Here is a 21,876-nt window from a genome sequence, read left to right on the forward strand (position 1 = left end):
AAACCTATCGATAGTAATTCAAGATGACACAATATTATTGACTCCAGAACCAAAGAATTTTAAACTTTATATACATTCATATATTTCAATGAATAAGTAGATTCCTAGATGTATTTTTATTTTTGGCTTCCCTTCTGGAATCTACACCAGAGTAAATTATTTTCCAACCAAATTTTATGAAGTTTTAACTGTCAGCTACTCTAGAGGATAATGAGTTATTTCATTGATGTTCTTTCATATGGCTCTCCAAACTTAATTTCATATATGACATATAGAATATATTTAAAATATACTCTACCTAGTTGATAAAAAGGACTTTATTTAATCCTGACATTTATATATGTATATATGTACTATTTTTCTATTTTATAAAAGACTTTGTAATCATTTATTTTATAAAGCATTTGTAACTGGGTTAGTAAGATAGAAAGTAAACTGTGTAGGATTAAAATTTAAGTATAGAGACTGATCATTTTTATGACTAAAGCTAAAGTCTAAATGTGATGAACTAAAAAATGAAGAAAATGTGATGTCAAACATGAGAAAAGAAGCATACCATTTCCTAAGAAACACATTAGTTTTCCCTGTTACTATATTCCTAAGGAAGTTCTTTCATGTGAAGAACAATGAATGATGTAAAGAAAAGTACTCCCAATAAAAGTTGTATGGCAATTTTAAAAAGTGGAATTCATGTGGCTCTTTATTTTAGAAATCTGCAATAAAATTCAATACACTGCATTGAAGTTCACATCAGTCCAGGATTCCGCCAGTGGCTACACTCACATTATCCCAATGTGGAGTCCTTTGGCTGCCAGACTCTATCAAATGCTAGAATGTAGACTTCTAAGAAAAATGAGTAGTTCTTCTTTTACAGTATATTCTTTAAAGCAATGTAATCTTTCAGCTGGAATTTTGACAAGAAATTACAACTTCTGGTAGGTAACTAGGGCTAATAATCAGTAGGGCTGATTAAGGGCAGATGCATTAGTCTTCTTCAGCAGGTGCTAGAATAAGCATTTTTATAAGGATTAAGAAAACAAACTAATAGATGATTTATCTACAAAAATATGGTCAAAAACTTCTGTCATGGACAGTATCTTTTGACTGGAATGTTTACAAAATGTAAGAAAATAAAGGAAACAGCTAGTATTTTATTCTTAGTTTTTTTTGTTTGTTTGTTTGTTTGTTTCTTAATGCACGTGGGTATACACATTCAGGGGCTTCCCTGGTAGCTCAGACGGTAAAGCGTCCACCTACAGTGTGGGAGACCTGGGTTCGATCCCTGGGTTGGGAAGATCCCCTGGAGAAGGAAATGGCAACCCACTCCACTACTCTTGCCTGGAAAATCCCATGGACTGAGGATCCTGGTAGGCTACAGTCCATGGGGTCGCAAAGAGTCGGACATGACTGAGCGACTTCATTTCACTTCACTTCATACACACTCATATATATATGTATCATAGAGAAAGATAAAAGATCACTTTTTCTCTAGCTCATTACCCATAAAAATTACAGAACATACTAAAGTGTGCTTAGCTTCTTACCTTTTGTATACTGTTAATTTATCTTCTAATTCAAATAGCTTATTTTATTTCCCTTTAGCTGTATAACTCCCATGTTCCATAATGCTTTGTGCTGAGATAATTTGACATAAACATATTTTTAAAAATTTTTATGCAAAATAAATGATATAACTCTATGACTTAAAATAGTCAATCTATTCATTTGACCAGTTTTCTTAATCCCCTAATTTTATTTTTAATTTCTATGTATTTATTTTGTTTTAATAGACTTTACTTTTTAGAGCACTTTTAGTTTCACAGCAAAATTGAGCAGGAAGTCCAGAGACTTAACATTTATCCTGGGTCCGTGCATGCTCCTCTGTTATCAACATCCCTCACCAGAGTGGTACATTTGTTACAATCAATTAAATTGCACTGATACATCATTATCACCCAAAGCCCATAGTTTGCATCTGTTGTTATTGTTCAGTCACAAAATCATGTCCCACTCTTTGCAACCCCATAGGCTGTAGCACACCAGGCTCCTCTGTCTTCCACTGTCTCCCAGACCTTGCTCAAGTTCACGTTCACTAAGTTGGTGATGCTATCCAACCATCTTGTCCTCTGCCACCCCCTTCTTCTTTGCCTCCAGACTTTCCCAGTATCAGGGTCTTTTCCAATGAGTCAACTCTTTGCATCAGTGACCAAAAACATTGGAGCTTTAGCTTCAGCAGCAGTCCTTCCAATGAATATCCAGGGTTGATTTCCTTTAGGATTGACTGGTTTGATCTCCGTGCAGTCCAGGGGGTTTTCTCAAGAGTCTTCTCCAATACCAAATCCCAATGCATCAATTCTTTGACATTCAATCTTCTTTATGGATACTTTATATTAGGGTTCACTTTCAATGTTGTACAAACTATAGATTTGGAAAAAATTGTGGTGACATACATCCAACATTATGGCGCTCCCCTGGTGGCTCAAACATTAAATAATATGCCTGCAATGCAGGAGACCCAGGTTCAACCCCTGGGTTGAGAAGATCTCTTGAAGAAAGAAATTGCATACCACTCCAGTATTCTGGCCTGGAGAATTCCATGGACAGAGGAGCCTGGCAGGCTACAGTCCATGGAGTCACAGAGTCGACATGACTGAACGACTAACACGAGTGGCTCAGTGGTAAAGAGTCTGCCAAAACAGGAGATGCGAGTTCAATCCCTGGGTTGCTAAGATCCCTGGACAAGGAATTGACAACCCACTCCAGTACTCCTCCATGAGAAACTACGTGGACAGAGGATCCTGGTGGGCTGCAGTCCATGAGATCACAAAAGAGTCAGACAAGACTTAGTGACTAAACAACAACAACCATCATTATAGTATCATACAAAGTAGTTTCATAGCCCTAAAATGCCCCTGTGCTTTTCCTATTCATTTTCTCCCCCGCCCAACCCTTTGCAAACATAAACTAACTGTCTCTTTAATTTTGTCTTTTCCAGAGTGTCATGTAACCTGAATTATACAATATGTAGCTTTTTCAGATAGGTTTCTTACACTTAGTAACATACATTTCAACTCCCCTCATGCCTTTTGATAGCTTAATAGTTCACTTCTTTTTATTACTGAATAATATTCCATTGGATGTACCATAGTTTTTAAAAATCATTCACCTATTGGAGCACATCTCGATTGCTTCCAAGTTTTTAGTTTAATTTTTCAGGAGTTTTAGGTGTACAGAAGAGTAAGCACAAACTACAGTTTCCATATATCCCCTCTCTGCCTACCCTTGTATCCCTTATTATTAAAATTTTATATCAGTGTAATACATTTGAAATAATTGATGAGTCAATAATGTTCCATTGTTAACTAAAGTTCATAGTTTCACATTGTTTCACTCTTTGTGCTGTGTGTTCTATGAGTATTGACAAATTTATAAAATGTATCCACCATTTACAGTATCAAACAGAATAGTTTGTTGTTGTTTATTTAGTAGCTTAATGGCTAAGTCCAGTCGACTCTTTTACAGCCCCATGGACTGTAGCCTGCCAGGCTCCTCCGACCTTGGGATTCCCCAGGCAAGAATACTAGAGTGGGTTGCCATTTCCTTCTTCAAGGGATCTCCCCAACCCAGGATCAAACCCTGAATTTTGTCTCCTGCATTAGCAGGCAGATTTTTACTGCTGAGCCACCTGGGAAGCCACAGAATAGTTTCCTTACCCTAGAAGTCTCCTGTTCTATCTATTCAGTCATTCCTCTCTTCCCTGCACTCCTGGAAACCACTGATCTTTTTACTGTCTCCAGAATTTTACCTCTTACCTGATATATAGTTGGAATCATACAGCATGTAATCTTTTCAGGTTCACTTATTGCTATAATGGAATTTTTATGTTATTATTCAACAATATTTAAGATAAAAGATACTTAAAAAGTACATTTTAAAAAGTTTCCCAGATACTTGAATATACATGAGAAAAATATACCTAGAATGTATACACATAAATATATTTTTTTAAATGGCTAAGCATGTTTTTGAAGTGTTTTCAAAACCTTGCTAGGTAATACCAGTGAAACCAAATAAAAGCCAAATGAAAACAATATAAGTCAAATGAAGCCATGATATTGATAGCAAAAGATAAACAGGAGTGGGGAATAAAATTATCACTTGAAGAATAACAGTACTCTTCTGCCCAACCCTAAAATCAGATCCTGGCAAGTTAAAAAGTAAGGACCTAGGAGCCTATCTACCTCTAGTTGCTAATAAATCAAAGAACTTGAGATGCAGAAAGATTTGATAAAGTCATCCCATTAGACAGGAGTAGTTTGGTGTCAAATCCAGGTTCCTGAGGTTGCAATATTTTCTTTCTACTTAAGCCAGTATTATTAAACTTTGGAATATCTACTAGGTTAGCCTAGGCTGCTCCGGTGTCTTTTTCTCTGATATAAGCTGTCAGTCTTAAAAGTTCTTACTTGTGTCTTAATATCTATCTACTTAATATCTTCTTTTTCTATTACTGATTTGAAGACTTTTTTTTTGTTTTCGATTTTTAGAAGAGTTACTACACTGTGCCTAGTATGACTTTATTTGTATTTTTCCTTGATTGAATTTTAGAGACCTTCTTGAATCGGTTCATAGATATTTGCTTGATAAATTCATTATCCATATTCTCAGTCAAAATATATTTGATATTTGCCTCATGGTCCACTTTTTGTTTTGCTCTTTTTCTGTAACTCTCGTTCCTTTTCTTTTTTTTCCACTTCAATCTCCATATTTGCTAATGACCTCTTTTCACTTCATTGGTTCTCTCTCCAGCTGTTTCCAATGCCATGCTCGTCATCAAGTTTTTAATATAAATTATTGAATTGTTCAGTTCTGGAAGTTCCAATTGGTGTTTTTATTGGTTTCTGTGATAGCATTTTGATCACTTCATATATTTTCTTAATATATGAGTCATGATTATTTTTTATCTGTATCTGCAGTCTAGAACCATTGAGTCACTTCTTGCCTGTTAGTCTTTGTTTTTCTTTTGGTACTAATTCTTGGTATAATTGGTAATTTGGGGTCAACACCAGACCTGGTGTCTGAAAAGTTATAGAGGCTCTAGACAATGTTGTCTTTGTCTAGAAAAGATATACCCTAAGCCCCTTCACTCAATAAGATCATGGTAGGCGATTACCTGATAATAAAATTTGTGTGGTCTGAGTCTCCTCTGACTATGGTTTATGACCTCTGTAAGGTAAAATCCTCTATGGCTCCCAAATGAACTTTTCAGTGTTTACCTAACCCCCTTAGTGCTTTTGTTCTCCAGAATTATTCAGCTGCTAAAAGTTTCCATTAAATTTCAAATATTTTTAGTTTAGCCTTTCATCCTCATCCTGAGTGGCCTTATAGCAAATGACTTAAATAAACCCCTGCACAGAGTCCAAGTTTCATTTTTTTTCACCTACCCTTTCTCTATTAGTACATTAGTCCCTCAAGATCTAGCTGCTTTGACAAGCCTGAAATTTCATTTTTCTCTCCTCAGGACCGTGAGGTTGCAGACAGTAATGCTGTCCTCTCTATAACTTATCGATTTTCTTCTAGCTTTTTAACCTCAGCCTCTTGTCTTGAGCTGTTTAAGTTGGCAAGTGCTTCAGAAGGAAAATAAGTAAACAAGAAGCTAATCCCATAAGTCTCTTTCCTTTCAGCATCTTGGCCCTGCAAGTCCATCTACCTTGAAATATGTTACCCCTCTTCACAGTGAAAAGGATTGCTATGATATTGAAACACAAAGAAAAACAAAATAACAAGAGTTGGTGAGGATGTAGAGAAATTGGAACCCAAGTGTACTACTACATCAGTAAAATGGTACTGTCATTCTAAAAAATAATGTAAGGTAACTCAGGAAATTAAATATAGAATTTTTAAAGTAAAATAATCTATTATTGGTCCCAGAAATCCACTTCTGCATATTTATGCCACAAAATTGAAAGCATAACCACAAAGAGATATTTATACATGCATGTTTTTTTTTCCATTTATTTTTATTAGTTGGAGGCTAATTAATTTACAATATTGTAGTGGTTTTTGTCATACATTGACATGAATCAGCCATGGAGTTACATGTGTTCCCCATCCCGATCCCCTCTCCTACCTCCCTCCCCACCCCATCCCTCTGGGTCTTCCCAGTGCACCAGGCCCGAGCACTTGTCTCATGCATCCAACCTGGGCTGGTGATCCGTTTCACCCTTGATAATACACATGTTTCGATGTTGTTCTCCCGAAACATCCCCCCCTCGCCTTCTCCCACAGAGTCCAAAAGTCTGTTCTGTACATCTGTGTCTCTTTTTCTGTTTTGCATATTGGGTTATCATTACCATCTTTCTAAATTCCATATATATGTGTTAGTATACTGTATTGGTCTTTATCTTTCTGGCTTACTTCACTCTGTATAATGGGCTCCAGTTTCATCCATCTCATTAGAATGGATTCAAATGAATTATTTTTAACTGCTGAGTAATATTCCGTGGTATATATGTACCACAGCTTCCTTATCCATTCGTCTGCTGACAGTAGTCTAGGTTGCTTCCATGTCCTGGCTATTATAAACAGTGCTGTGATGAACATTGGGGTGCATGTGTCTCTTTCAGATCTGGTTTCCTCGGTGTGTATGCCCAGGAGTGGTACTGCTGGATTATATGGCAGTTCTATTTCCAGTTTTTTAAGAAATCTCCACACTGTTTTCCATAGCGGCTGTACTAGTTTGCATTCCCACCAACAGTGTAAGAGGGTTCCCTTTTCTCCACACCATCTCCAGAATTTATTGCTTGTAGACTTTTGGATAGCAGCCATCCTGACTGGCGTGTAATGGTACCTCATTGTGGTTTTGATTTGCCTTTCTCTGATAATGAGTGATGTTGAGCATCTTTTCATGTGTTTGTTAGCCATCTGTATGTCTTCTTTGGAGAAATGTCTGTTTAGTTCTTTGGCCCATTTTTTGATTGGGTCATTTATTTTTCTGGAATTGAGCTGTAGGAGTTGCTTGTATATTTTTGAGATTAATCCTTTGTCTGTTGCTTCATTTGCTATTATTTTCTCCCAATCTGAAGGCTGTCTTTTCACCTTGCTTATAGTTTCCTTTGTTGTGCAAAAGCTTTTAAGTTTAATTAGGTCCCATTTGTTTAGTTTTGCTTTTATTTCCAATATTCTGGGAGGTGGGTCATAGAGGATCCTGCTGTGATTTATGTCAGAGAGTGTTTTGCCTATGTTCTCCTCTAGGAGTTTTATAGTTTCTGGTCTTACACACATCATGACCAAGTGGGCTTTATCCCAGGAATGCAAGGATTCTTTAATATCCGCAAATCAATCAATGTAATACACCACATTAACAAATTGAAAGATAAAAGCCATATGATTACCTCAATAGATGCAGAAAAAGCCTTTGACAAAATTCAACATCCATTTATGATTAAAACTCTCCAGAAAGCAGGAATAGAAGGAGCATACCTCAACAGAATAAAAGCTATATATGACAAACCCATAGCAAACATTACCCTCAATGGTGAAAAATTGAAAGCATTTCCCCTAAAATCAGGGTGCCCACTCTCACCACGACTATTCAACATAGTTTTGGAACTTTTGGCCATAGCAATCAGAGCAGAAAAAGAAGTAAAAGAATCCAGAGAGGAAAAGAAGAAGTGAAACTCTCTCTGTTTACAGATGACATGATCCTCTACATAGAAAACCCTAAAGACTCTACCAGAAAATTACAAGAGCTAATCAATGAATATAGTAAAGTTGCAGGATATAAAATTAACACACAGAAATCCCTTGCATTCCTATACACTAACAATGAGAAAACAGAAAGAGAAATTAAGGAAACAATACCATTCACCATTGCAACAAAAAGAATAAAATACTTAGGAGTATATCTACCTAAAGAAACAAAAGACCTTTACACAGAAAACTATAAAACACTGATGAAAGAAATACATGCATGTTTATATTCATAATTGCCAAACTGTGGAAGCAACCTAAGTATACATCCATGGATGAATGGATTAAAGAAAAAATCTGGCATATACATACAATGAAATATTATTTAGACTGAAAAAAAGGAAGAAATTCTTAGGTTAATTCTAACAACAATAGTTAATTTCACTTGATCTTAGCCAAAAGGCCAAGAAGCAATAACAAAGGTTAATTTCAAATACATTATTCTAAGTGAAATAAGAGCGAGGCAAAAGGACAAGTTTTGTATGATTATATTCACATTTGGCACTTAGAGTTGCAAAGTTTAAAGATGTAAAGCACTGAGAGAAATAAAGTAGAATAGTGGCTGCCAGAGACTGGGGGAGTGGGTTTTGGGAAGTTATTTAATGGGTACAGAGTAGCTGTTGTAGATGGTTAAAATCTCTGATGATGTGTAGTGACAATTGCATAATAATGCAAAGGTACTTATGTCACTGAACTATGTATTTAGAAATGGTAAACATAGCAAATATTATGTGATGTATATTTCACCACAACAGCAATGTATATTTACCTTCAAAGACAATGTGTTTGTGTTTTATTATTTTGTTAAACGTTTTGTAGATATTTTCAGTAAGTGCTTTAGTATGCTATGAGCTACTCTGCCGTAGGCACTCTGATTACTCATAGACATTATAACATGCATTTAACCTCAATTGATGTTTATCAAGAACTTACTAGTACTTGTGCTTGTCTATACTGGCATTATGATAAATTCTAAAGATAAAGATAGAAGTGAAATAATAGAAAATATACAATTGACTTGAAAAACATGGATTTGAAGTATTCCACTTATATGTGGATATTTTTCAGTAAATCTGTATTATCATACTAGCTAATCTGATGTTGGCTGAATCTGTAATATGAAAATGTGGATATGAAAGGTCAATTTTTGACCGCAAGGAAGTTCTGTGCCCCTAACCCTGATGCTTGCTGTTCGAGGGTCAACTGCGGATATTGATCTCTGCCCCTGGTTCCGGATCAGAGCTCCTAAAACCCTTATAATTTTCTGAGAAAGACAGTAGGGACATCTTTCTTTCGTTCTGCTATTTGCTATTTAACCCTGTTTTTTGGGTGAATTTCCTGGTGAATGTCTTGGATATAGGAGTGTCTTTTGTTCTATTGAGGGGGCTCTTCCTGGACTTCCAGATAGATTCAGGATGGGGACAGTCGTCAGAAAGACCAACCTGTGATTAGAAGCTTGGAATATTCAGCCCAACCTCTCTCCAAAGAATGACAGAGGGGCTAGAGGCCGTTAATGATTAATCATGCTTGCATGATGAAGCCTTTGTAAAAACTCCAAAGTTACAAAGGTTGGTGAGCACCTCTGTTGGTGAACCCATGGAGGTGCTGGGACTCTGGTCTGGAGAGTGCATGAAAGCTCCACACCCCTTCCCAGACCTGACCCTGTGCATCACTTCCATCTGGCTCTTCCTGAATTTTATCTTTCATAATAGATCAGTAACCTAGTAAAATAATGTTCCCCTGAGTTCTGTGAGCTCCTCTGTCAAATTAAACCTGAAGAGGGGGCCTCTGGGAACCTCTGATTTATAGCCAATGGTTCAGAAGCACAGATAACAACCTGACCTTACAAGGTGCATATGAAGTGGGGAGGAGGGGGAATCTCATGGGACTGAAACCTTAACTTGTGGGGTCTGTGTCCAGGTACATATTGTCAGAATTGGATTAAATTGTAGGACACCCACCTGGTGTCTTAGAGGATGCTTGATTGTGTGGAAAACCCACACATCTAGTATCAGAAATATTGTGAGTAAAGGAAAAATACAAGAGATTTTTTTCCAACTCAGAGGCGTAATACCTTCTCTTAGTAAAGTCAGAACACAGGGATAGAGTTTCTAGTAAATAAGGATTTATAAAGCTTTGCAAAAAACAGTGGAATAAAACAAAGGAAGTTTTTAAGGAGACAAAGAAAATGATACATTATGGGAATTTTTGTGAAACAATAAACTGTTGTGATTAGATCATAATTTACCAGAATATAGTTTGGAATATGAAAGATATTTTAGGTTAAATTTATCCTTGGATGCTGATAAAATAAAATTTGCTTTTTAAGAGGATAAGGCCATCAAAAACATTAAAAAGAATTTTAATTGGATACATTAATGATAATAAGAATTTTAAATTCAGGTGCAGAAGATTGAGATAATTATGCCCATCAATTTATGAAACATTGTCATTATTACATCATTTGTCCATAAAAATTCTCTCAATGTTTACTATTTTGTTTATTCATTTATTCATTCTTTCTTTCCTTTTATTTATATATCTATTTTCACTCCCATTATCAGTGCTTGCCCCCTCTTTGTAGTCAACCATTATATTCCTTTTGGTGATTCTATGTGTTTTGACACAAATATCATCTGTTATGCAAGTATTTTTAATTTATATAAATATTATTCTATTTTTTACATTTTCTAGGTATTGTTTGTAGGTGTACCTTTATTCATTTGCTGCACATGGCTGCATGACATACCCTATATTTTACTCATTCACTTTTCCTGGGATGGATTCTCTGATTTTATCCAAGTACCAACACACTCCTTCAAAGCATGTACACACCTTCCGCCCTGCCACACACACAAAAAGGCAGTACACAAGCCTATGCCCACATTTTCATAGGACATTGACAACTAATTCATTGTGTGGAAGAAAAAGAAAATATTTACCCATGACTCTAAATTGTGTATGAAAAGCTAGAAACAAGATCAATAATAAAGCTATTACCTAGAATAATTTCTACCAATATCGCAACAAAAAATCATATTTTACCTCCTAAAAGTTTCCAGATGTACACGTTTAAAAATTTGAAAAAACCACAAGTCTAAGCTGTCATCTTCAAAATTTTAATTTAATATTCAGATGAAGAGATGTCCTTTTTCTGTCATCTGGGTAGGTTGAAACTAACCCAGATCTACATTATTCGTCTGGATCTGAGTTATTATAAAAATTACCATTGATTGAAAACAAATATTTTAAGAAATTCTGTGATAAATGAATAACCGTAGAGAAAGATTGCAGCATAGGCATTGAAGATGAAAGAGCTTTCCTCGTGTGATAATATATTAATAAAGTGCTCTCTAGAAGAAAAAAAATCATATATTTGAGTTGTCAATATGAATACCATATTATCCTACTTTTCTTCTCACCTGCCTGCCAGAAATATTAATATCTCTCTAACATAGATTATAATTCACTGACATTTTTAGCATCAGTCTTATCCTTGTGCTGTTTTAATTTAATTTTAGTCTAAAAAGTATCATGGAGTTAGATGAATTTTGATTAAAAGATTTCTCAATAAACTAGATAATAACATTGCATCAAGTGAGTAGGGTTGAGATGAGAGAAGAGAGAAGTCAAAATGTGGTGCAGAGAGTAGCACCATTGATTGATCCCGCAGTGAGCTTGGCAGCTAAAAAACAATCCCGAGATTGTCCAGAGGGGCATATGGTGGCTGGATATTGATATCACCACACTGAAAGCTATGAAAGCCATCCCAGGTGGGGCTTGGGAGACATGATTTTTGGACAAGACAGCTCTTTGCAGCTAAGATATTTCCCGGTAAGACTGAAAGTTGAAAGTTTTCTGCTATTAGTTTTCCCAGTAGGTGGGGCAAGTCCTTCATTGAAGTGAGATCTGACTTTTGCTGGACTTAGCGGGCTTACCTGATGGCGATAACCAACATCCTCATTTCTGAGGAATCTCAGGCTAAGGCAACTGCACTTGTCCATTGACTGTAAAAATTTGTCAAGAGGGGTCAATGAATTCTGGGTTAAAAAATTGTTTCAGGACAAAAATTTGGCAAAGAATCATGGCTTGTTCATTGGGGCAACTGCCTTCAGTCTGTCTTCACATTCACCTAATATCCTCTTAGTCTCAAGCTAGTAAGATGACTACAATTTGGGGTTCAATAAGTTAACTTTACCTACCCTTCCTATGCAACACATCTCTTCTAAATCTACACACACACACACACATGCATGAATACACACAACTTAGTTTTATAGAATGAGAGTAATTACAAAGCAGTTACTAGGAAGAATGTGAAACAGTAATTTTATTTACAGAAAATATTGTTCTGAGGCTCTTTTAAAATGTCTGTGACTATACAAATATCAATAATTTGTTCTGGGTGGCTTCGTTTTTAAGATGAACTTTATAATCACTTGGAAGTAGACTTTTGTCTTATCAGAAATAATTTGTTTTCAGGATACCATGATACAGATCTGAGTCAAATGAGAAATATGTGCTGGTAAATGAAGTCAGTGAGAGAAGGAAATGTTTTAAAAATTAAAAGGCAAACAATCTAAGAAAAAGAGGTATACATTAGTTCATAAATAATAATGAAAAATATTAACATGACTGAGCGACTGAATTGAACTGAACTGAATGGGGTTACATAGTAAAATAAATTCAGCTTACATTCTCTATCCCTATTGTTGTTAGACTGACTAAGAATGAGAAAACTAAACTTTGGGCTAACTTAATAGCTGCATATAATTCACTTACTTTATTTGTGTGTGTGTGTGTGTGTGTGTTTTAAATAAAATGAGGGCAATAATATGTCTATTTTATAGGGTTGTTGTGACAATGTGCCATTTGCTAAATTTCTCTGTACTAAGCTCTTAGGATTAATTCCATAGTTAGGGTAGAAACCAAAAATGTTGTCTTGGACGTTTAGAAGGAATTTTTATACAAGACCTTACCTTGAGGCCTGCCTATGTATAGTTACCATACTCTAAGGTCTTATTCTTAATTTACAGGTCCAGAAATGTGATCTTGTTCAAAGAAGTGATTCTTATTTTAGAAACTAAATTATCCGTACAGTAACAGACATCTATATGCAAAAACCAGAGGTGTCCTCAGCACTGCCTATCTTATTGACAAGAAGTTATATCTCAGAAGCAGCCTGGATTCTTAGCCGTGTTCACTATAGCCTCTTCAGTTTTTCAATATATCTGGGAAGCTGAATTATCAACAGAATTGAGTGGCACTCTACATAGGCTTTCAGTAAGTGTCTGTGGAGACATGGTAGCTTTTAATTCTTTAATCACATCTTTTCAAGCTTTCATGCTAAACAGGGACCTCCTTTTAGAGTAGGTCTTCCTTCAGAGTTTATAAAATGTAAGTGAACACAGTATGTTCAAAGGGACACCACTGCACCTATTTCAAAAGGTAAATGAGTGAGTTGGGGGTGGAGGGAGTCCCTTTGGACAATTGTTTGGGGAAGTTTGTATTAGATAAAGTATTTCTCTCTTTTAGACTTCTCAGAGTGTTGAGAATGCTAATGTGCATTATGAATCTCTGAGTGGGAACACATTTTGCAGTGGTTTCCTAAATTTATTTGAAAGCTGAACTCTTTTTCCAGAGTTTATTATAATTCTGATATACTATCAAACATATTTAGGAAAGACAGACACACTAATAGTGAAGCTTGAGGCTTTATACTTTTGTTACACAGATTAAAATATGGATGTTTTTTCAGTCACCCATTTACAGATGACAGTCTTTAAGGTACACATTGTTATTATTAATTTTTTATTTATTATTTTTCATAAGTCAAATGCCTGAGGTTCTTTGCCACTGTCTCTACACCAAGAAATATGATTTGTTTTAATAGCATGCTTGGTGTCCCTACAGCACTCTTCATTAGCAAGTCTCTGTCTCTTGCACATCCTCAGTGTTAGTCGTTCAGTCGTGTCCAGCTCTCTGCCACCCGTGGACTGTAGCCCACCATGCTCCTCTTCCCATGGGATTCTCCAGGCAAGAATACTGGAGTGGGTCGCCAATTCCTTCTCCAGCATCCTCAGAATGTAACCTTAACTTCATGTTAAAGTGGCACAATGCCACTGCTTCCATGCATGTTTAAGGTTGTATCATATGGTTAAATTTAGATCATTAGACCAAACCACACCAATATTTTTTTTTTCCTGATTGTGATTCCAAAAGATGTCCTGTAAGAAAATTTTTTTTCAAGAATATTAAAAATAAAATAATTTAGTAGTCAAACATTCTTATTGGATCGAATAACTACGATCTATTTCTCCATTATTTTAAGTAGCTGTTTATATGTATGTGTGTGCATATATATGTTTATGTACATATATATAATATATATTGCTGGTTCCCAAAATATATATAGGCTCACTGAATTTATAAAACGTATCCATTTTTTCTCCATTAACTGGATAACTGTGATCATATATGCCACATCAGATTAACATATTTTTGTTTGGCGTTTTATTTTTATCCAGTATATATTAACTCTGATGAATTTGTTGTTAATGACATACGTTCTATGAGACTAGTGATTTGTGGATTGTTAGAAAAAGAAGGAATTATTTATCAAGGAATTGTATTATAAGTAGAAAAAAACTTGGAAGACAAATTGCATTTTATTTTATTATGCTTTTTTAAAAACCACTCACATAGTTAAAAGAACACCAAATAAGAGATACAAAGTACAGTATTTATTTTATTTAATGTATCATATATTTAAAACTTTTTTACAGCTCTGACAATCGGTAAAGTATAAATTATGAAACAATAACTGGCTAAGAACTAAAGGAATAAATAGTGCTCCGGATAACAAAAGTTTTATTATTAAAAATAATCTCTAAAGACGTTTCTATACAAGCTGAATGAGAGATCAGTTTTCTAAGTCTACCAATCTTTATTACTGTAGAGTTTATTTCCTAATAATAGGCAGGAATAAGGAAGTCCAATTATAATGAAAATAAAATACAGGCCTACAGCAAACAGCATAGTAAAAACACAAGTATAAAGCAACCTACCAACTTATGTTTTATTTCTTCTTTCTCTTATGCTTGGGGAAAAATAGCTCATTATAAATTATAAATAATATCATAAAACAGGTAAGAAAAAGAAAATCCTTAGATACTTTAAAGAGAATTTTCTCATCTTTAAATAACAGTTGGAAATTAAATAGATTTTTTTATTCCTTTAGCATGCAAGAAAGAATAAATAACAAAAAGACCTTTAAAAGTAATTTGTAATTATATTTTAGCAATATAATACCTCCATTTCTCCATATATTTCTTTATTTAAGATATTTAATTTGCAAAGTCTCACAGATACTCACCATATTGAGCTCTAATTTGTGTCTAAATTGCCTTAAAGGTTATTTCCTCATGCAAGTTGAAATACAGAGGGAATATCATTAGATACTCAAATCCATATAAAATATGTATTTATCTTCCTTCCTATTCAAATTTTTGAAATGTATGATGCTAGTAATTTGCAAGACATTTATTTTTTAACTTATCCAAAAAAAATGTCTAAAATCTATATGTAATTGCCTCCTGGATTCTTTCACCTTTCTTTGAAAAGATTTTTAATGTAAATAATTAATCATATACCATATTTTCTGTGTTATTTAATGATCATATCATTTTTTAAAACTTTTCTCCGTTCCATGTAAACACACTCATTTATTGACAATTACATTTGCCTGTTAGGAGTAATTCCAATTCTGAGAATGGCCACCATCTAAGGACACCTTCTAATACCAGACAGACAAGGGTCTTAAAAACTATGTGAGATAGGACAGAGTGAATTATTGTCAGATGATTGCAAAGTTATGGTTGTGGATTTTATATTCAACATAACATGGCTATCAATATTCTCTTTGTTAACCTTAATATCTATGATTTATTTTAAAGACAGTCTCTTATAATAAACTCCAAAAAAATACTTCTGAATAAAAAATCAAGTGTGTGAAAATTCTAATAAAGATGGCTTTGAAGTCTCTAAATCAAAAAATCAAGTGTGTGAAAATTATAATAAAGATAGCTTTGCAGTCTCTAAATGCAAATCGTATGAGCCTTGAATGATGGGTAAGAGTATTAAGAAGAGATGAGGATGAAGAGCAATTCAAACAAAATATTTGAATAAGGAAATTTAAATGGCTGAGTAATATTTCAGTGTGTGTGTGAGAGAGAGGGAGATCAAGAGAGAGAGAGTTTCCTCATCCATTCATCTCACAGTGAGCACTTAGGTGTTTCCATATCTTGAATAGCATAAATAATGCTGCAACTGTAGACTTTCAGATATAAAATAAGTCACTGAGCTGTGACATAAGGAAGAAAGCCAATAATATTATAACAACTTTGCATGGTGACCGGATGGCAACTGGTCTTATCGTGGTGATCACTTTATAATGTATAGAAATATTGAAACATTATGTTGCACACATGAAGCTAATATCAGTATAATATTTTATGTTATTTGTAACCCAGTTTTTAAAAAAGAAATTAAAATGACAAGACAGAACTTTTTGAAAAATATTAGCTTTATAGTTTAGTAGATAAAGAGTGGATGATGATGAGAAAAGAATAATCCAAAAAACAAAGAATTACATGAGACACACCAAGGGTGTTGAAAATCACTCCAAAGAAGAAGCTTAAGATGTAGCAAGAGAAACGAGTTACCACCTTATTCCAGTCTGAATGGCCATCATCAAAAAGTCTACAAACAATAAATGCTGGAGAAAGTGTGGAGAAAAGGGAACCTTCCGGCACCATTGAAAACTGAAAACTGATAACTAATACATCCACTGTGGAAAACAATATGAAGAGTCCTTAAAAAAAAAAACTAGGAGTAAATCTACCACATGACCCAACAATCTCGCTACTGGGCATATACTTTGAGAAAACCACACCTTGAAAAGACACATGTACCAGCGTTCATTAGAGCAATATTTATAATAGTCAGGACGTGGAAACAACTGAGATGTCATTGACAGATAAATGTATAAAGATGTTGTGGTATAATTATACAATGAAGTATTACTCAGCTGTAAAGAAGAACAAATTTGAGTCAGTTGTAGTGAGGTGGATGAATCTAGAGCCTCTTAAAGAGAGTGAAGTCAGAAAGGGAAAAACAAGTATCATATATAAATGCATCAATATGGAATCTAGAAAAATGGTCCTGATGAACCTAGTAGAGAACTGAGTTGTGGACACATTAGGGAAAGGTGGGGGTGGGATGAACTGAGAAAGTAGCATTGACATATATTCACTATCATGTGTAAGACAAACAGTTAGTGGAAAGTTGCTAAATAACACAGGAAGTCAGCCTGGTGCCCTGTGATGACCTACAGGGGTGGGATGGGCTAAGGAGAAGGAGAAGAGCAAGGGAAGGAATTTATATGTGTAATTATGACTGAACTGAATTGTTGTACAGCAGAAACCAATAAAAAATTGTAAAGCAATTTTCCACCAATTAAAAAAAAATTTAAAAAGATACAGTAGCAGAGATGCTTTTTTGATATTATTCCTTAACACAAAAGTGATAATATTTATAATGGATTATTTAGAAAGCACATTAAATATTTAAAAGGAATGGCATAAAGCTACATAATCCAAGGGTTTAGATGATGTAAAGAGTAATTCAATAAAATAACAGTGTAAACAATGTTAAGTTTACACTCCAAACAGTGTAAGTATGAAGGCAATTACAGGTTGGAGATGATTGCCCTTGGAAATAGAAAGGAAAAAATGAAAAATGGGAGAGGTAGATTAAAAAACATAGGTTGAATAGAGATTAATTATATTTATTATCATCATAGTATTAATTTAAATAAACTACAGGGAATAACTATCAAGAATATGCTAGATCCAGGAACAAGGCATTTACATATTATCTTGTTAAATTGCTACAACATCCACATAAGGAAAACTATTGTTTTCTGATTCTTATAGAAAATGATTTAGGTTTAGATAAAGAATATGCCAAAGTCAACAGTTAGTAAATAGTAATCACATTTCAAATCCAAGCTATCCTACTATAGATTATAACTATAATGATGATAAAGTTTAATGTATTTAATGTCTGCTGAAGTTCAAAGATAATCCCTTGAAAGTAAACAATATGAATTTTTACAATAATATGAGATAAAATTTCAAATAAAATGTAATAATGGTTAAAACTTTTGAATGCTTCTACATATATATAGAAGAACTCATAAGATAAACATGGTTTTAATCAGTTTACATCCTCATGGCATCCTTACTATAAACTCATAGCTAAATATTATTCCTTTTACATATAACAAAATTAACATGCAAAATAGTGAGTTAAATTGTTTAAGCTTACACAGGATGAAGATAGCAGAGCCAAGGTTGGGGTCTATACTATAGGTGCGCTAGATTCTGTTATTTTCTGGTGTTTTGGCAATGTCAGTCTTGACAGGAAATCCAGAAATTATTTTCTCCCTTTAGATTTGTAAGGGACCAGGAATACAGTGAATCAAGAAGCTATACTGACAGTAGGAATAAATACACTTTTCCAATTCTCCTACATAAGAGAAACCAGATTATTTCATCATCTCATAATTTATTGGTGGACTTGGTATGTGAATGTGAATATCAGGTTAATTATGCAGTAACTATATGTTATACAGTTTCATGTATTTTATAACTACATGTAAATAATATAGAGAAACTTACAAGGAAAAGACTAATGAACAAAGTGGAGCAAGGTTAGATTCACAACACTAAACTATGGTAACAGTTCTACATTTACACAGGGAAGTTCCATTTCATCTAATTTAAATGAAATGTATCTATATTCCCCCAAATTGTGTTATATAGAAAGATAACACTGAGCTTAAGATTCAAAACTTCCCCAATTAAGTATGAATATAATATACATAATATCACCTTTAATTTAGATATCTAGTTCTTTTATTTTTAGACATCTTATGAAAACATTTTATAAGAATAATATTGAACTGTGAATTATATTCGTGATAGAATTTGTTTCTATTGCTCTGAGATAGTCTCAGTTCAGTTCAGTCCCTCAGTTGTGTCCGACTCTGCAACCCCATGGACTGTAGCACACCAGGCCCCCCTGTCCATCACCAACTCCCAGAGCTAACTCAAACTCATGTCCATCGAGTTGGTGATGCCATTCAGCCATCTTATCCTCTGTCATCCCCATCTCCTCCTGCCTTCAATCTTTCCCAGCATCAGGGTCTTTTCTAATGAGTCAGTTCTTTGCATCAGGTGGCCAAAGTATTGGAGTTTCAGCTTCAGCGTCTGTCCTTCCAATGAATATTCAGGACTGATTTCTTTTAGGATGGACTGGTTGGATCTCCTTACAGTCCAAGAGGCTCTCAAGAGTCTTCTCCAACACCACAGTTCAAAAGCATCAATTCTTTGGTGCTCAGTTTTCTTTATAGTCCAACTCTCACATCCATATATGACTACTGGAAAAACCATAACCTTGACTAGATGGACCTTTGTTAGCAAAGTAATGTCTCTGCTTTTTATTATGCTGTCTAGGTTGGTCATAACTTTTCTTCCAAGGAGCAAGCATCTTTTAATTTCATTGCTGCAGTCACCATCTGCAGTGATTTTGGAGCCCCCCAAAATAAAGTCTGTCACTGTTTCCACTGTTTCCCCATCTATTTCCCATGAAGTGATGGTACCAGCTGCCATGATCTTAGTTTTCTGAATGTTGAGTTTTAAGCCAACTTTTTCAGTCTCCTCTTTCACTTTCATCAAGAGCCTCTTTAGTTCTTCGCTTTCTGTCATAAGGGTGGTATCATCTGCATATCTGAGGTTATTGATATTTCTCCCGGCAATCTTGATTCCAGCTTGTGCTTCATCCAGCCCAGAGTTTCTCATGATGTACTCTGCATATAAGTTAAATAAGCAGGGTGACAATATATAGCCTTGATGTACTCCTTTCCTGATTTGGAACCAGACTGTTGTTCCAAGTCCAGTTCTAACTGTTGCTTCCTGACCTACATACAAATTTCTCAAGAGGCAGGTCAGGTGGTCAGATATTCCCATCTCTTTAAGAATTTTCTACAGTTTATTGTGGTCCACACAGTCAAAGGCTTTGGCATAGTCAATAAAGCAGAAGTAGATGTTTTTCTGGAACTCTCTTCCTTTTTTGATAATCCAGCAGATGTTGGTGATTTTATCTCTGGTTCCTCTGCCTTTTCTAAATCCAGCTTGAACATCTGGAAGTTCATGGTTCATGTACTATCAAAGCCTGGCTTGAAGAATTTTGAGCATTATTTTGCTTGTGTGTAGTACAATTGTACAGTAGTTTGAGCATTGTTTGGCATTGCCTTTCTTAGGGATTGGAATGAAAACTGACCTTTTCCAGTCCTGTGGCCACTGCTGAGTTTTCTAAATTTGCTGGCATATTGAGATAGTCTAGCAGTTGCCTTAAACATTTGCAAAGCAACTTCATGGGAGCATTTCAGAACGCTTCTTTCAGGTAGGCATTTGAGAACATACCTGGACAGCCACTGTGTGAGATTAACTCAAGAAAACCCTCTGAAACAAAACTATATTTGAAGGCCACATGTCACTATATGTACTACTATTTTAGTACCGAAAGAGTTCTGTCTCTAGTCTACTTCTGCAGCTCCTATGTCCTCTAGACCTTATCATGTCTGGAAATGTTCTCACCTTCAAGATCTGAAAATCTGAGTTTCCAATTTCTGATGACAAACCTGTCAGCATTTCTTGTATTTCTTAACCCCTATTGAACTTGATCATTAATTTGTCACCCATTGATATTCTTTTTTATGTACTATTTTTGTAGCCCAATCTTATTTTTCTGGCTTTACATGGCTCTACTTAATAAGAAAAAATAATGCCATTTAAGGGACATTATTCTTTTGTTACTTTAGAACACCACATTCCTATAACTTTTTGCCATTCCTGTCTAATAAATCCTCAAGTTTGAAACTCTATCACTGTTAATTCTGACTATTTCTGTTGCACACTGTTGCAAAACTCTTAAGAGTCAGTGAATGAATGACCCTGTAACTAATATCTATATCAGACACTTCAGTTGCAGAAGGGAAAGAGGATGTTATAAAACTGATGTATAAATTAGTTCTGTCTCCGAGTAAAAAAGTATGCCTGTTTTCTCATCAGAATTTGTCTTCAGTGATGCTTGAAATTTTCATGTTAAAAAAAAATTAGTTCATTTCCCTATTAGGCATTTTCAGTGGCAGCTTGAAGTTCAAGCTGATAAAAAGTTCGAGCTCAAGAAGTGAATTCCTCTGTTTGATCCAAAAGTTCAGTTCAACCAGAATCAATTATTTTCTCCTTCTGTGAGAAGACTGAAATCTCTCCACCTCAAAATATTTCCATTTCTCTTCTTAGTGATTTTCTTTGTCTGAGTTAAAGAAAAAAGGCCCTCAGTTCTTATTCAAAATTCTATCCATTGTTGTACTATTTCATTGACTTTCTTTTGAGGTCAGAGCAGAGGTTAGAGGCAAGGGCTATCTGAATCTCTTGCCTTTCCTCTTCTACTAATCCCAGCCTTCCAGAATGTAAAGAATGTGTCTTTCCAACCTACAGACCTACCCATTATCTAAGAGTTTCTCCTTTGTTTTTATATACTTTTCCCCCCCTACATAGAACTTGCTCTTCCATCATGATAATGTCAAGCAAGACCAAAGCAACTGTCTCTCCCCAGCCTGCTTTCTACAGATGTGTTGGTTGACGAATAAAATTCTGAATTGTGTAATATTTCTTGAAGTATAGTTAGAAAGTTCAAAGCTGAACTTATTTTTGCCATTGAGCTTACAGATTTCCCTATTTCAATTGTAAAACTCACTACTTGTCCTTACATAGTCATAGTTATAAATCCTTGGGTCAATTGTAAATGGCCCCCCTTTCAGTATCTCAAGAAAAAATTAGTCACCAGGTCTTGAAAGCTGCTCTTTCACCACACTCCTCTCACTTACTACAGAGTTGTGCATTATCACTGACACTCTAGATAGCTCCACATGGTACTTCTACCAGATTTTCCTTAAAGTATAACTCTAATCATTTTAAAACATTGAGCTGTTCAAGAACT

At 34.9% G+C, this 21,876-nt stretch overlaps 1 protein-coding gene across 2 annotated transcripts in view; it reads left to right on the top strand.

Annotated features, from left to right (window-relative positions):
* The window catches only part of SGCZ (sarcoglycan zeta), a 377,760-nt gene that overhangs the window by 180,384 nt on the left and 175,500 nt on the right, over positions 1–21,876 (top strand). The gene's annotated exons all lie outside the window — the stretch shown is intronic.

This window comes from Dama dama, chromosome 32, assembly GCF_033118175.1.
Source record: "Dama dama isolate Ldn47 chromosome 32, ASM3311817v1, whole genome shotgun sequence".
NCBI classification, from domain to species: domain Eukaryota; kingdom Metazoa; phylum Chordata; class Mammalia; order Artiodactyla; family Cervidae; genus Dama; species Dama dama.